Source organism: Lemur catta, chromosome 18, assembly GCF_020740605.2.
Source record: "Lemur catta isolate mLemCat1 chromosome 18, mLemCat1.pri, whole genome shotgun sequence".
Classification (NCBI taxonomy): domain Eukaryota; kingdom Metazoa; phylum Chordata; class Mammalia; order Primates; family Lemuridae; genus Lemur; species Lemur catta.
In genome coordinates this window covers 42,828,283-42,839,665 of record NC_059145.1, presented here as the reverse complement: position 1 = coordinate 42,839,665, position 11,383 = coordinate 42,828,283, and positions in this window count along the sequence as shown.

Below are 11,383 nucleotides of genomic sequence, written 5' to 3'. Positions count from 1 at the left end.
CCTGCTCCCAACACTGGCATCTTCTCTGGCTTGGAGACCATGGGTGTGGTTCTAGTTACTTGCTGGAAATTCTCTTTCCAAGTTATAGGCCCTGATCTGGGATCCCTTTCTCTGTTTGGAGGAACTGGGGAGCAGATGCCCCAAGCATGAATATTTGCAAGCAACTCTTTCACCCTCCAATAATGATATGTGACAAGATGGAGAAAACACTATTCACCAAAATTCGCCTTGGGGAGAGTCTTGTGTGGAGAATAAATACTTCAAGCCAGCAGTTCTCAAAGTGTGGCCCCCAGATCACAGCATCAGAATCACCTGGGAATCACTTGGGACCCGTCAGAGATGCACTTTCTCAGGTCCCACCCCCACCTGCTGAATCAGAAATGCTGGGGCGGGGCCGGCACCTATGCTCACAGGAGCCCTCCAGGGATTCTGGTGCAGGTAAGGCCTGAGACGCCCTGCTGGAAGCTGTTTGCAGGGAGGTGGGGACCTCGGAAGACAGGCTCCAGCAGCAAAATTCAGGGCTCCACTGCCCTGTGAGGAGGAAGGGTCTGGTTACAGGGATGGCTCTGGGTGCCGTGGGGCGGGAGCAGTGTCCCAGGGTGAACTGGAAGGGATGAGCTAAGAGAAAAGTGAATGGCTCTTTGGGACTGAAATGAAAGGTTTTTGAGCTTTCTTGAGCAAATTAAGTTGGGAGGAGAGCGAAAGCAGTGAGGCTGGGTGCTGTGTGGGAAAAGATACGAGAGAGTGAGACCTCAAGATGGGGCCACTGCGGGGCATTTGGACAAGCAGAGAGTATATCAAGGGATTGTCAGCGGAGTCGTGTGCCCAGTGCAATGTGACCTCTCTGCAGAAAGTATGAATAAAGATATGCAAACAATCACATGTGTTCTGCAGTCCTTGTGGACACCACGAGAGGAGCTAAATTCTGCATGATGGCTTCAAGGCTACGCTAAGCAGAAAACTCTGTCAATATAATTGCAATGGCTGCATACTATTTCATAATGTGAACACGCCTATGTTTACTTAACCATCCCCTTATGGTGGACATCTGGTTTGTTTCAGTGTTTTGCTATGATAAACAACATATGATAAACATCTTGGAGCTAAAAACATTTCCTTTATTCCTGATTATGACTTTGAAATACAGATTCACAAAAGTCGAGGGATTCGGTTCAAATGCTAAGTACTCTAGAGAACAGAAATTTCCCTTGAGATTGAGGAGGCAAAGAAAGTGTTAACTCAGAGCATTTATGAATATGATTAAGGAGAGAAAACAGGTATTTTTCTTCCTTTACAGAATTATAGGGGTTCAAAGAGTAGAGCCAGGCAACCTCTGGGGGTGTGAGGAGAGGAAGTGAAGGGGCTTCCCAGTCAAGATCAAAGCCATGTTAGAGCTGGAGATGTTGTGAGTGACAACCATAGGGTTGACAGATAGTTGTTGCATGTATTTGGTTGCAGTATAAGAGACTCAATTCAGGCCAGGTGCAGTGGCTCACACCTGTAACCCAGCACTTTGGGGAGGCCAAGATAAGAGGATTGCTTAAGGCCAGGAATTCGAAACCAGCCTGAACAACATAGCTAGACCCTGTTTCTAGAAAAAAAAAAAATAAGAAAAAAGTTAGCCGGCATGGTAGTGTGCACCTGTAGTCCCAGCTTACTTGGGAAGCTGAAGCAGGAGGATCACTTGAGCCCAGGTGTTTGAGGCTGCAGTGAGCTGTGATGACACCACTGCATTCCAACAAGGGCAACAGAGTGACATCCTGTCTCTTAAAGAGAGGGACAGAGAGAGAGAGAGAGAGAGAGAACCAGTTCAAGCTAGCTTAAGGAAAAGTGTATTTTTAAGCCCACAATCTGGTCACAACAGGGCTGATGCAGGCTTCAAGTCCAGCTGGATCTAGGGTCTCAGATGACAATGTCAGGCCTCCCTGCATCTCTCACCTGCTGCTGTTAGCCTATTCCTTCCTACTGCAAACTGGCTTTCTGTGTGCTGGGAAAGGAGAGGGGTAGGGTGGAGGGAGGGGTGGGAAGAGCTGCAGACAGCTCCAGTCTCACCTCAGCCAGCCAGTGATTCCAAAGGGAAGAGCAGCCTTCTTGCTTCTGGCTTCATGTCAAGGAAGATCTCTGATTGGCTGGTGTGGGTCATATGCTTCTTCCCTGGGCAAATCGCTATGGCTATGTGGTTGGGGCATCATGATTGGCTAGGCCTGGGTCACATGTCCACCACTGAACCAGGGGGCAGGGTACTCTAATTGGTAGCCTCACCAGGATCACACAGAAGTAGTGAGCAGGTACCCAAGAGAAAGGGGTGTACTTTCCAGAAGAAAGTGGAGAAGTGATGTAGGGGAGGCAAAACCACAGAGATTCACTACCGTCTGTTCCTCAGGACCCTAGCAGCAACTGTTGATCCATCACAACATTTCTCTCTCAGCCCAGATGTGGCCCTGGAATGCTTTTTTTTTTACAGATTTACTGAGGAATAATTGCTATACAAATAACTGCATGTATTTAATATGTACAATTGGATGAGTTTGGCCACACCCATGATACCATCCCCACAATCAAGATAATAAACATATCTGGCACCTCCAAAAGTTTCCTTGTGTCCCTTTATGTGTATGTGTGGCAAAAACATTTAACATAAGATCTACCTTCTTAACACAGTTTTAAGTGCACAATACCACACTGTTAACTACAGGCAGATCTCTGGAAATCATTCATCTTGTATAACTGGAACTTCATACCCACGGAACAACTCCCCGTTTCCCCTCCCCTATGCTCTGACAGCTGTCATTCTATTTTCTGCTTCTATTAATGTAAGTTTAAGTATTTCAGATACATCATGTTAGTGGAATCATGTGATTTGTCCTTCTGTGACTGACTTACTTCACTTAGCATAATGTCTTCCAGGTTCCCCATGTTGTCACAAATGGTAAGATTTCCTTTTTTAAGGCTGTATAATATTCCATTGCAGGTATACACCACATTTATTTTATCCATTCATCTGGCCATGGACATTTGGGTTACTTCACCTCTTGGCTGTTATGAACATGGGAATGCAGATACCTCTTCGAGATCCTGATTTCAATTCTTTTGGATACATACTCAGAAGTAGGATTTCTGGATCCCACTGCAGTTCTATTTTTAGAACTGTGTTCCACAGCAGTCATACCATTTTCCATTCCCATCGACAGTGCACAGTGTTTTAATTTCTCGGAATCCTTCTTGACACAGCACAGGCAACCACTTCTAGCCAAGCCAAGCAAGCCTACGAGATAAAAGTGATTTGCCATTTTGGAGCTTAAAACAAGAAGCCAGACTATCACTGGGCAAGGAACGAAAGTCTTAATAGACCAGATTTGAGGAAGGAGTAGGCCACAGAGGGGTAGTTCAGAACCCTCATGGGTCCACTCTGGGAGATGCCCCTCCTGGGACTCTGGGTCACTGCGGGTATGAGTGTTGGTGGACAGTAAGGTGGTTGGGCCTTTGGTGGCATGTGGGACATTGTGAGCCTCTCTGTTTTATTTACAGGAGTCCAAATAACGTTACTCAAAAGTAAGTCACAAGTGAGCATCTCAGGCGATCTCTGGGTTTTATTCATCTAGATTTCCACAGGGGTCTGGCTCCAGAAGAGGTCTGATTCCTCCCACCTGTACACTCCATCACTCGGTCATCAGCCAGCCACGGTGGATGAGCCACGCTCGGCAGAGGGGGCCTGCTGGAACCACGGGCGCAGCTGCAGGGTAGCACTGGGCTCTTCTGTGGAGAGGCTCACAGCACACATCTCCAAAGTGCACAGGGCAGCGCACACCCAGGCACAGTCAAGATGGAGACTGCCATCAAGGGTGCCAGCCTGAGTGGTGGGAACAGGGCACAGCAGGCTGTCAGTGGTCCTGGCATACAGCTTCAAGCAGGTGGTCCCACTAGGGATTTTGCTACTGTGGGAGGGACTGCAAGAGTGTGGTCAGCAGCCCAGGGCCCAGGAAGCATGACCCAGGCTTAGATCAAAGTGATGGCAAGAACAGGTAGAAGGAGGAGAGAAAGAGACATTAGCCCCACTCCCCTCAACCGGGATGTGGCGTGGAGGCAGGTTCAATCCCACCCAGGGAGGAGTATAAGCAAGTGGCAGGGCCCTGAGTCTAGCTGGCCTGAGGCAGAGTCATCAGCCTGAAGTTTCCATGGGTTTCCAGGGATATAGCTAATTTACTTATTTAACACTTATTGAGCACTTACTATTTGCCAAGTACAGTTCCAAGTGCTTTAAAAGTGTTTATTCAATTCTCACAAGAATCCTATGAGGCAAGTGCCCCACTGTTATCCCCATTTTGCAGTCAAGAAAACTGAGGCTCAGAGTGATACGTACTGTGCCCAAGGCCATACAGCTCGTTGGGGACTCAAACTCCTAGACGACTTGTATCCTAGCAGACCTGGCCCTCACTGCCACAGGGCCTGGGTAGGGCAGTCAGGAAGTCTCCACAAATTACCCAGAATCTTCTGGAATCTGTAGCTGGAAGGGCCTTTCAGAGTCTTTACTACTGCTCACCCTGGTGATGGATCATGGGCTGCAAATTCTTACCTATTCCCGTTGACTTCCTCAGAACTTGAGGCCAGGGTTTGTCCAGATGGGCTTCCATCTCACATCTTGGTCCCTTGAGGCCTGACCCAGGTCCTCAGCAGAGCTGGAAGGAGTAAGGCTTAATTGCATCAGAACCGAAGCTTGCTGAATGCACTGACACTCTTGGTCCGTGCAATCAATCCTCTACCCTGTAAATCTAGTTAGAAGTGTGATTCTGGCAATTATAAAGCCCATCATTTCCTCCTCTTCCTTGTCCCTAAGTAAATTATTATAGAAAGGCTCTTTGCTCTCACTTTGCAAGTGGACCTCATTTCTAAAGTGCAGCAGTAAAAGCACTGCAAAGGACTATTCTTGGAGAGGCGTCCACCCAATGCCCAGTCAGCCAAGGGGCTTGGCTCCCAGCTCTGGTTTTGCTGCCAACCAGATTGTGATCTGTGGAAAGGCCAGTTCCCTTCTCTGTGCCTTGGTTGTCACGTGTATAAAATGAAGAGTTTGCACTAGGTGGCCACTGGGATCCCTTCCAACTCTTATGGCCACTGGATTCCAGGCTTGCTTGATTGCCAAGGATGGTTCCCTGTAGACAGGAGTTTAGCTTCTTTCAAGCCAGGAGCTAGTCCTATTTCCCACATACAGTGACGAATCCCTGCAGGTGAAAATATACCAATTCCCACAGCAGTGTAAAGACAGAGGAGGAGCCACATGCCTGTGTTCCAAAAAAGAGTACTTTCTGGAACTAAAAGTGCTAGCCAGCAACACTCACTGAATCCGTACCCTGTGCAGGCACTGAACTGATTGTTCTCCAACAATGATCTCAATTAATCCTCACAACAGAACAGCTATTAGGCCCATTTCATAGACAAAAAAAACTGAGACCCAGAAAAATAAAGCAGGGTGTCCAAGCCAGGTTTGCCAGGCTCCAAAGGCCGTACTCACAGTCACAACTCTCTCAAATCCCAAAATCTGAGGACTTCAGTAGAAAAAAAGAGAACAGACAGACCATCAGGTGACCTGAACATGAAGGGACTGCCAGGCAGGACATGTGCATGACTGAGTACGCGTAGGCAAATTACAGATGTCCTGCAAGTGCGTGGTGGCCTGTAGATCCAGTGAGAAGGGCTGCAGTTGGAAGGCATGAAAGGCCTTGATAAATGTGTTCCAATGTTCCTGGCTCTCTCAAAATGTGCTTTGGCTTCCCCCATCTCTTCTCCTCCTCTGTAAATGGAATGCCGATTATTTAATTTGAAAGGAGAGTTGGTGCTGTTTAGAAGCAGCATGAAGTAGATTTTTATGATGCTCGATAGTGGCTGATGGGGAACTTCCAGTTGCCTTGGCTTTGATGACCCAGCTGTCTTGCAGGTTTGCCACATTGAAATCCTCAGAATTTACAATTATAAATGCTTAATGCCATCTTAATTTGTTATAAGTTAACTAAAAGAACCACAAAATACCACTTGCTTTAAGGGTTGTCTTCCCCCACAAAATTACTCCAAGTGGCACACAATTTTATAGAAATTCATGTTACCATGTTACAAAAGAAAAAAATTTAAGGAATAGATTCTATTAGGTTCATCCAACAGACATTAACCCTAGAAGTAAGTGTTTAACAGCAGTTGTTTCACAGAAAGCACTCTTCTGTCCCTATCAATGTGAGCTAGTCAATTTCCCTGATCTTTTTTCCCCCTCTTTCTTCAATACCTGTCCAAGTAATTTGTAAATGCATTATTTAAAAATCCATCAATGTCACGCCCAAAGTCTCCCACATATATTGGGAGCTGCAGGCTAGATGTCTGCCAGGCTGAAGCCCAGGTTCTTTACCGGCACTAACTGAACAGCTACTCCGTACCAGGTGCCATGCTGACCCTGAAGGTGGGCAGAGCCCAGGCCCTCCTGGAGAAGATTCCAATGGAGGAGACACGCCTGTTAGCAGGGAAACCACAGTCCAGAGCTTCATCAATAAGCATGCATCAGACTGGGAATACATCCATAAGTATTTGAGTACTGGCAGCATTTATGAGTTGGAACTGAGGGCAGGGTAGATAGTTGGAAGGCTGAAGAGCCCTTGCCCAAGGCCCAGCCATCCTGCACCTGTTTGCTCATCAGTAAAATGGGAAGATCATCACTTACAGGGTTGTTAGTGATGGTGGAGGCCATTTAGCAGGGCTGCAATTAAGAACCAGGTTGTCAGACAAGGCTGGACTCTTGGTTCCAGCACTGCATGACTGTACAAGTAACTTAAAAAAAAAAATCCCTTTGTGCCTCGGTTTACCTCATTTGTAAAATGGCCATAGTAATCTCTTCCTCATGGAACTGTGGTGACGATGCATTTCAAGCACTTGGCACAAAGTCTGGCACATAGTGTTAGTTAAAGGACAGCTATCATCTGGTAAAGGTGCCAATGCCAGGCTATGCCCAGAAGAGGTACTCACTCAGCAGGCATTTCTCTCCCCTTCAAGTTCTTTCCCACATGTACCACATGCACACCATTCTCTGCCTTCCGGTTCTCTCTTAGAAATTCTACATTTCTCTGGAATAGCAGAGGCTTCTTATTTCCTCGAAAAGTCTTTGCTGAAATCTTACCAGATGCCCAAGATGACTATAGAAAAGAAATAACAAGCAGCGGCCCCTGCCCACCATGCACACAGGGTATCCACATGCAACGTTTAACGTGCCAGACAGAATTAAGTCTAAATTATAATGTAAGCTGGCAACAGTAGCCTTGTCCCAAGGTGGCCGATGATTAATTACCAAATGGATTGTGCAGGCTGTAATTGCTGCCAGAATTCTGCAGAGGCAAATCTCCCTTCTGCCTGTGGTGGTCAGGAAGGATAAATGTCCACACCCTGGAAATTGGGCAGACACACTCTGGGGGTTTGCTACACTGCATGGAAGCAGAGGGCCGAGGTTGTCAGGGTCTAAATCAGCCAAACACTGGGGACTTCCAGACCTCCACCCCAGTGCCCCTGGCAGACGTCCAGATCTTCAGCTGCTCCTGAAACCAGTCCTTGAGCTCCCCATCTGGGAAACAGGGCTTCTCAGGGAGATAGGCATGAAAAGCATTCTTTCCCATTGCCTAGTCTTCCCCCAAATACACACGCAACATAAACACCACAGCCTCCACCAGTGACTTTGACACAGCTGAGCCACTGCTTTCTAACCCCTTCTTTTTTTCTGTCCTATTTCTATTATTATTTTGTGGTTACTTCTTGCTTCTCAGTCTACAACATGTGGCAAAATCTTAATTCCACCCACATAAGAAGAGAGAACAAATGAATTACTGTCCCTGCCACAGTCTGAAGTCGTTGGATGAAAGGAATTCAAATAACCCAGAGAGATCATTTTTCTAAAGTTACTACTTCAATAGGCAGTATAAATAAAAATCAGCTAATACTGGAGAGGTACACAGAAATAAAGAGGTTGAAGTTATTGTGCATCATTACTAATTATTTTCTTTGAAGTCCTCAGTTATTGCTTTTTAACAATATAGTCCATGTAGAAAAATTTATTGTCCCTATTTTATGGCCAAAACAGAGATTTATCAAAGTCTTCCATTCTTTTTATAAAAATCACAGGGGAAATGGAAGGGATCTCATTTGCCTTTCTTCCCTAGACCCGACATAAGGAATGTCTGGGTGGCTCTGTCCTCCACTCCCTGAGCCGCTGCCACATCCTGCCTGCCGGGTTGACCCAGTCTATTACATTCACTCACTCGTTCCTCGACTATTCTTCAAAGCCCTACTGTGTACCAGGTACTGTTCCACTTAACAAAGGAGATAAAGTCCTGCTTTGAGGGAGCAGATATTCAAATAAAGGAAGAGACATTAAACAAAGAAGGAAAACATACAGTACGTCAGCAGACGATGAGTACCAGGGAGAAGTGGATCAACACATGAGGCGGGAGAGTGATGGGCATGGTGGGAAGGGGCGCTGTTTATAGAGAGGGGTCAGGAAAGGCCTCTCTGAGGAGCTGACATATGGCAGAGATCTAAAGGAAGTGAGGGAACAAGCAAGACAGATAATCAGAACAGTGCCCCAGGCAGAGGAAACAGCATGGGCAAAGGCCTTGAGTTCATAGTTTGCTCAGTTGTTCATGGAGCAGCCAGGAAGCCAGTATGCCTGGAACAGAGCAGGTGAAGGGAAGGGATGGGAAGGTGGTAGGAGGTGGATCAGAGAGGTGGCTGGGAACCACAGGTTATGAACAGGGCCCAACTCTGCCCCAGAGCTCACGCAGAGTTCCCAACCAGAGGCAGACTCACTCAGTCAACAACCGGGTGCTGAGTGCCCCTTCCCCTCGGCTGCCCCGCCAGGTCCCTGCTGAACTGAGCTGAAGGGAAGGGCACAAAGTAGTAATGGTTGGGAAAGGTGGTGGGGCTTATAATTTATTTTTTTCTTTCTTTCTTTCTTTTCTTCCTTCCTTTCTTTCTCTTTCTTCTCCTTCTTTCTTCTTCTCAGAAGTAATATTTGCACATTTTAGAGAATATAAAAAATGCAGAAAAGAATAACGATGCAGAGGCAGAAAAGTAAAGATATCAGATAGCTGGGACTAGAATTGTTTTCTCCTCTATTTTTCAGCCTTTGTATAAGGCTGTTATATTTATACTACATACATATATCTTTAAAAAGAAATTCAACTGAAAGTTTATTTTTTCAAAATAAAATAGAATTGCACCATATAATCCTTTAACTCATGCACAGACTTCAGCCCCCAACCTCCATGAGACGAGATGCCTCTAGTTCTTTAAAAAGTACAAACTTTTTATTTTATTTTATTTTATAAATTTTTTTTATTTCAGCATATTATGGGGGTACAAAAGTTTAGGTTACGTATATTGCCCTTGCTCCCTGCCCCGAATCAGCGCTTCAAGTGTGTCCATCCCCCAGACGGTGCGCATTGCACTCATGTATGTATACACCCATCCCCTCCCCCCCAACATCCCCCACTCGATTAATGTTATTCTTAAATGTGCTCTTAGGTGATGATCAGTGAAACCAATTTGAAAAAGCACAGCTTTTGAGTCAAGGGAAACTATACTGACATTTTGGCTTTGCCACTGACTGCTGTGGGACCTCAGGTAGGTTATTTACTTTCTCTGAGCCTCAGTTTTCTCATGGTAAAACAGGTCTCACATCCACAGGACTGCTGTGAGGATTAGAGATGATGCGTATCAAACACCTGGCACATGAGAAGTACTAAACAATTGGTAGCTGGTCAGAGCTGTTAACAAATAAGCAAATTTGTTCAATCAACAAGTATTTACTGAGTCTCTACCTTGTGCTAGGTGCTTTCCCTGTTGCTGGTAAAAGTAGTAAACAAGATAGAAAATAACTGACTTACAATATTACCTCCTGTTCTCAAATTCCAATTGTCCAAAAAGACAGCAAATCAATCTGGAAACTAGAAGCTGTGTTATTATCTGAATGATAATTACACTCTGAATGAGCGTGAGGTGGCAGAAAAGTGGGCAGAATGCAGGTTGCTAGGACGCGGGGCTACAATGGCGCAACTTTGCAGGGAACTGCGTGGCTCCCCAAGCAGATGTCTTCTCCCTTTGCTGCTGCCTCCTCTGCTGCACTACAACAGCTCAGGAAGCCCTTGTCTCTGCGAAACCACAGAGAATGTCACCTGCTGATATGGACAGCAGCCTGGCTCAAAATGTACCCCTGAAGACTAGGCCTTCCTCAGCCCTGAGGATCACCCCATGTCTCTGCTCTTCAGCAGCCGCCAGCCACGTGGCTCAGATGAAAACAGTTCTGCTCCATCAGACAGCAGATTCTGTTCCTGAGATGCAAGGCTGAAAGGAGAAGTAATTTTTAATAAAAGCCTGAAAATTCACATTGTCCTTTCTGGCAGTACCGCTTCCAAGCACAAAAGTGATGAAGGCCTAAACAAAAGAGGAGTCCCATCCTCTTGGGGAAATTAACCCTTTCTGTAGAAATCAAGGACCATTCCAGACAGCCGATGTGGGCTGGACTGCTACATCACAGCAGCCAGCAGGTGAGCACCTGAGGACAGACAGGCTGACACTGGCTTGGGAGCACTTCTTATCACAGCAGCCCTGCAAGGCAGGTACCACCCACCCATTCAGAAGGGGGAACCAAGGCCAAGTCAGAATAATAGCTTGCCTAGCTGGCAACGGGTAAGTTGGGAACCTATATTTTCAGGTTGTTTTTACGATTTCCTCAGCCCAGTTTTACTCATTGTTAGAAAACAATGAATGAAAGCTTCCAGAAATGTAATCAGCCAAGATGTCTAGCAATGTAGTTCTGTCCTTTGCAGACCTGTCATTTAGCTGAGCTGGTTTACAGGGAGGGCCATTTTGTTGAGGCCTGTTTCCTCTCCCTCCACCCCTTCCTTCTCGGTCTCAGGAATAGGAGGTGTTCATAGAGCACAGGCTTCAAAACACAGGGTCCTTCCCCAGACAGGGCTCAGCGATTTTGTTTCCAAGTGTGAGACGTCAAGTTACTAGGAAAGTGCTTTTCAATGTAAATCTGATCTCTTGACGCCTTATCTTGGCAGCCCTCCCTCCACGTAATATCCCAACGGGGATAAACTGCCCCTCGACACGGATTCTAACATACAGGACTTTCCTAAGTACGTGCTCCCTCCACCAGTCGGGACCTGTGTCCTCCCTGCACAAAGCGAGAGGTTTCCTGTGAGTGAACTGCCAGCCCGGACCTCGGGGCGGCAGAGCTACAGGGCTCCCCTCCCCACCAGCCACTGTCCACCCGAACCCCTAGAGTTCCTGGTGTTTTCCTCAGGGCTCGCTTGCTGCGAGAATCCCAAGTGGGGCCATTGTGTTGGAGATGCATTAA